Here is a 6,516-nt window from a genome sequence, read left to right on the forward strand (position 1 = left end):
AAATACTCAGATATTTTTGAAATGCGCTCAGATTTTCCCAGTGTGTAAAGGGCCTGATTCTCAATGCAGAGAGGTCAACACTGTAGTGCTGTGCTCTCTGAGGCTTTGGACGTGTATATAATATGTTATTTTTACACGCATCCTCTCACTGTAACTCCACAGACGTCTCAGCCTGCCACTCTCCTCTGAAGATGAAAGCCATCCATCATGAATGATTCTGGAGGAGAACAAAGTCCCTCCCTCTTCTCTTTAAACTGCATAATAAACAGGTCAGACTCAAGTAGCGAGACAAACAAACACAGTAGCTTCTGGATTGCACGGCAAAGCGCTCATACGGCGCTGTGCTGTTTTACATTCCAGACGCAAAACAGAAAATGGGGCTATAATTATACAGTCAAACATTTACATGCACACTTTTGACAGTCACAAAAGGCCCCCGAGCCTGCGGCTACTTGATCAACACATGACAGGCTTTATGAATGTAAGTGGGCAGAAAGCCAGAGTGATGGGAGGATGACAGGGAAGGCTCATCAGCCCCAGGGACACCCAGGTTTACATACACACGAGTGGCTCCAGAGTGCCACCAGGCCTGTGTGGGTGCTTAACCGATGCTTGTAGTGGCAGGTTGTTGTTTATATGGAGCTCATGTTTATTCTAAAGCTACTTACACCTCACTGGCTCAGCCTCGGGCTTCATTCCTGCGAAACTCCCTCTGAATCGCTCTCTGCTTTCACGCTGCCTTTTCTTCGTTGACATTTCTTCCCTTGTTCTTATTCTGCGACTCTCTCATTCTTTTTCTTCCCTGCCCCTCATTATGAGATGTTCCACAACATGTTTTTCAGCCTCACCAGCAGCTTCGCTCCAGGCATGGAAAACGTTGCTATGATGGGCGATCGTTCCCTTCAGCACAAAGTGAAATATCTCCATCAGCTCTTTGATGAATCGGCAGAAACCTTTGTTTTGTTTTTGGTCATTAGATGATGAATGTTGGTGTATTTTTTGATTCGTTGCATATTTGTCCGGTCCAGAACATCTGAGAAAAAGAGCAAAAAGATTTTTGCAATAGCCTAACTTCACCTTTTGTGCCTTTATGACGTTGACATCAACACTAAAAACTGTTCCTAAAGTTTAAAAAAAGTCTGATTTTTCTTTTTCTTTTTATATGTTCCAAAATACCCCGCCTCTCGCCCATTGACAGCTGGAGATAGGCACCAGCAACCCCTCGTGACCCCAATAGGGATAGATGTGTCGGAAAATGGATGGATGGATGGATATTCCTAAATAGTTCTAATTTTGGAAAGTTATTGTTTTAGGTTGATGATAGCCTCACAGAGTGAATCAAAAACTAGTAGTATCCCTGTGGGTCCTGAAATGGAAACTTTGGGTTCATGAGAGGATTTTTAGAAAATATGTAAATTCAAAAGTGACGGGAAATAGCATGTTGCTAGGTAAAGGGCATTGTCAAAATTTAAGTATCGTGAAATCCTATTAAATTTAGCTTTGATTATATAGCATAATTTATAGCGACATATATAATCTCAGGTCACTTTACAGAAATAAAATAGTTCAATCAAGTCATACAAAAAGATTCAAAGTTAAGTACAAATATCTGGATCATAGTTATCAAATGATGCAGTTAAGGTTATTATTGAAATTAAAGGAAAACAATTTCTTATGAAACCCAGACGATTGCATCGAGTCACTGCTAATTATGTTGAAGCCAGCTGTGCTGCAGTGCTAAACCTAAAAAAGTAGGGATTTTGTTATTAGGATAAATCTGCTCTAATGAATGGATCAGATTAGTATGATGGCTGTTCCTATGATACCCTTTCTTCATCGGCTTAGTAGCAGTGTTTATATATTTCCACACTGAGCATACAGTTGCAATCACATTTATCTGTAATATTTTTTGTCTTTTTTTTTTCTTTTTTTTTTCAAGGTGGCATGATTCACAATTCTCATCTTAATAAATTGGTCAAACACAAATTGGGTGCAAGATTTTTTTATTTGCTTTATTTTATCTATCCTTTTCAAGAGGGAGGAATACAAAATGGCTCACGTTTGGAAAGCCTATCTAAGTCTAAACAGCTATGCTACAGTTATGAGTTCAAGTAATTAAGGTATTTACATGTTTCACCCCCTAATGCATCCAGAGGAAGATAACAAGCTGGCACCCTGACAGTAGCTCAAACCAGGAAACACTAAGCCAAAAGCTTTCCATCAACTGGAAACTACTCGAGCGATGCCAACGCCCAGAGTAAAGCAGGTTCTACATCACCATGGCCTGAGATGGACTGGAGTTAAGTGATGCTTCCAAACCAAACAACGCTGTAATGCTACGTTTCATTAAGCCCAGAACTCGAAACCGGGAGGACGGAGTCACGACTTCTCTGAGTTGATATTGCTTTATAGTTTCCCGCTTGTCTGACAGCTGGAACAAACATAAATGCGTACACCAAAGCCATAGTTAAAAATACAAATACAGCCAACCTAAGTCTCAGATGGTCTTTTAAAGTAACATTTTGTTGCAAAATCTTAGTCTGACTCTACTATTAAAACAATGACAATAACACTCTTCTATGCAGTATTTCGTGCATATAAACAGCACTGAAGTATCCTGTCTTATAAACACTGAAAAGTAGTACGTGTAAGACTGACTAAACGCTACATGAATAATAAATACTTGCTAAAAACAGTCAAAGTACGACGTTTTACTCAATGTTGCTGCGAGTAGCAGTCATCTAGTCAGGTATGGTCCTGTTGCTCTGACTTTCCGACTCGTAATTCAGACTTTAGGAGGCATTCCGATCGACATTTCCCACCAGGAGGTCGACTTCTGAGTTCAAATGAAGCCCACCATGAGAAATGCTAAGGGTAGAGATGGTATGCTGTGGGGCTATTCTGTTAATTATAATAATCTTTATTTATAAACAGAGTGCTGAACAGTGGGTGAATAAAAAAAAAATAGTAGAACAAGGAACAGAACAATGCTATTTAAAACCCGGTAAAAACATAAAAACAAAAAGGAAACAGCTAAAATAAAACAGGATAGGTTTAGGCATCAAGTTAAGTCGCAGAAAATGAAGTGAACGAGTGGGTTTTTAGCTTGGCTTTAAAAACCTCCATCAGCCATCGAGGGTTTTAAACATGCCTGCTGAATGTCTAGAGGAAGATTGTTTCAAAAAGATGAGGCACAAAAGGAAAAAGTTGCCAGTGGTACTCCCTCTAGGTTTCCTAGTTTTATATCCAGTATGTTTATACTTTCACTTGAGGAAAAGGTTTGAGTTAATATTTCTACAGAATCATTTTTTAACCCTAGTATCGATACTTCTACTTGAATAAGAGATGTGAATACTTTTGACATCTAAGTTTCTCTACTTCACCTCATATCTACAACTACTGTATATGGTTTAAGCCTTGGTCTAGTTGAGTTTTACAATAGTATGCTTAGGACTGCTTAAAGTGTGCAACTATCAAGCTTCTAGTGATGAAACCCAGCAGGCCTGTTGATCAGTAAAGCTTGTGCAAGCAACAAGCATGTTGTGGTACAACTTGCTATGGGACATGAATTTTATTTATTTATGTTTGACCTGCGTGAATATATTTGAACTTGCATCTAAAATTTGGACACCTTTTGCAACTTTGAAAATCCACAGTAAATTCTTGTAAAAAAAACAAGAAGTAAGCTTTACGTTCTGTAATCGTTGCAGCCTGGTAGAAGACAGGTTCAAATACGTGATTAAAAACTCCAAATTAATGGCATTTTTGCCCAAGATGAGTTTTTGTAAACCTAGATGTTTTGTGCGCATCTTTTACTCCAGCACTTTTTTGTTAGAATAAAGAGGCTAAAAACTTTTTAAAGAAAAAAAAAAAGTGTGGGGAGGGGGGGATCAATACCGAATTATCATGTTCTAGCACTCATAACTCGGCCCGCTCAACAATGGAGAGAGACAAGGTCATGAGAGAATAAATAGCAGGCAGACTAGCTAATGATCTATCATTCTGGACAAGCGGCAGCACCAGAGAGCGGGCCGGCTGACAAGATCATTAATAAAAGCTGCTGGGAGAGTGATCGATCGCCTTGATGGATGATCAGAGCCACAAATACTATAAAACACCTGGATGTCAAGCCCCGTCTCTTTGAAGGGAGGGGAGCCTTCGCCCTCCGACAGGGGAGTCGTCAGAGGGGCTCAGACCCCAATGCTCAACTTATCTACTGTGCTGGAAAATGAATTCAGCTTGGCGGCCCCAGAGCAGGGGCTTCGAGCACATCGCTGTGTGTCTCTGCTCTCTGCAGTCGGTGTGTGTTGTAGCTCAGAGAGACGCAGTGTGAGAGCATCAGTGTAATTTCAGGTAGATCAGGGAGTCAGCAGGTACTGTGCCACGCAGGCTGCAGCAGCAGTCTATCGCTCTGTAATGGGAGGTATTCATTATTGACGTGCTCCTTTCACACCATTACTGAGCTCTGTGGTGGTAATCCGTGTCTCCTCCGTGTATCTCCGCTCCCTCCTATCCTCCGTTCTCTCTCTATCTACAGTATCTGGCAGCATGCTACAGTGTCTCTTTTGTCATCGTCGCACGCGCGCACACACACACACACACACACACACACCTTACTCAGCAGCTCATCTTGATTCTTAATCTTTTCAGAGAGAAGGAGAATGAGTTCAGAAGGAGAAGAGTCTCCTTGCATGGCTGCTTGTATCAATATCTGTACATTGATCTGGCCTTGCCTCTCCTCCTCCATTCATCCAGATATAGATTGGTTTTCCCAGCAGGTATCTGGGCCTATAATCTGACTGATGGGTGGAGTGCATAAGGGAGGGTGTATTGAACTGGGGTTGGGGGTTTGGGGGGGGGGGGGGTCTCACATGCCACTACTGTGTTAGGCCAGTGAACAAAAAGAAACAGGGAGGGGACATTTGCGCCTAGTGATGGGGACACTGTTATATGTTTGTTGGACAAATGCAGGAATGAAGGGTTTGTAGGTCATTCAACTATTTTTGCTTTTGATATTGATGTTGCCTAAATTTGTTGTAACCAAAACAAGGATTAATAAACAACCACATTTGCCAGAAATAATAGCTCCAAAGAGATGAGTTTTGACTTATTGTCGTAGAAAAGAACACCTGATCACATTTATTTATTTTACTCTGTGATGCACTTATAATCAATGACTGATCTCCTTTGGAAGTTTTCTGGCTTAAAGGACTCTTATTTTTTTTTGGCACTAGGGCCTTTATTTAGAGTTAGACTTTATTGTCATTCAACTGCAAATTCACAATGTACATTTGAGCGAAGTGTTGTTGCAAGGCTCCAAGTAGAAACAGAAGACAGAAGAGAAACATTGTAAATATGCATTTTTGTCACGTCAGGAATGTAGCGGCAAACCAAAAAATACATTTTATATGTGCAGAAAAGTTATGTGCAAAGCATAGGAATGGATCAAGTATATGTAGCAGCAGGAGGTATTGCAACAATAGCAGATGAGACAGTTGCAATAGAGTTCACAGTGTCCATGTAAAGTAACTAGTTCTGTATGTATGGGTGGGTAGGGGATGGGAGGGGTCATTTATGGTTGTCTGAGCCCTGGTCATGCAGTGTCTGTGAGCAGCATCTTGGATTTGGGTAGTGACCCTCGTGAAAATCGGGGATTCTGACCAAACAGGTGTGATAGTAGCAGCTCCTGTGCTGCCATGTTTATTTTGGTTCAGCTGTGGGATTGGCAGCTGTTGCTTTCATCACAGCTGTAGGTCCCGCCTTACACCATAATACTGCAGTGTGATTGGCCAACCTGTTTTTGATTGGGGTCTGGAGTAGTTAAGGGGGGGACAAGATGGAAAATCAGATGTAAATGTGGTTACTTCTCTGGGCATCACTTGAACAATCCCCATTGGTGTTTCATGATCCACAGGGGGAGCCCTGGGAATAACGCTGGAACCTTGCAAAACTATTCATACCCTTTAAAATGTTGCACATTGTGCCATGGGACAACCTCATTGATTTTGGGGATTTTATGTGATTGGCTAACACAAATTAGAGTCTTCCAAATACAAATCTGAAATCAATCAGGACTTCTAATGGGTTGATTGTTCAAATAAACCCATCAGAAGTCCTGATTATTGATGCAGCAAACCATGTAGGGCACACAGCAAACATCAGGTCAGATGAGAGCAAAACTAATCTTTTAGTCCTGCATATTAAGTGGTAGGCACAGTGGAAACACGATGGTGGGAGCATCCCTGGTGCTTTTTTTCATCAGGGAAAGCAAAGTTAGTTTGACTAGAGTGGTCGATGGATGTAGCTAAATACCCAGCAAACCTGGAAGAAAACCTGTTACAGTCTTGCTTTTTCATATTGTTTAAACTATTTGGTGCTTATTGGCTCATTAAATATAACATGTTTGTTCAGTCAGTATTTATGGCATCATGAAATTTGTGTTTCCTTTCAGCAGATTTTACAACGTTGCTGTGAAATAGACGACTGTCCACTTGACTACAGACAGATTTATTTTAA

This window comes from Fundulus heteroclitus, chromosome 4 (assembly GCF_011125445.2).
Source record: "Fundulus heteroclitus isolate FHET01 chromosome 4, MU-UCD_Fhet_4.1, whole genome shotgun sequence".
NCBI lineage: Eukaryota > Metazoa > Chordata > Actinopteri > Cyprinodontiformes > Fundulidae > Fundulus > Fundulus heteroclitus.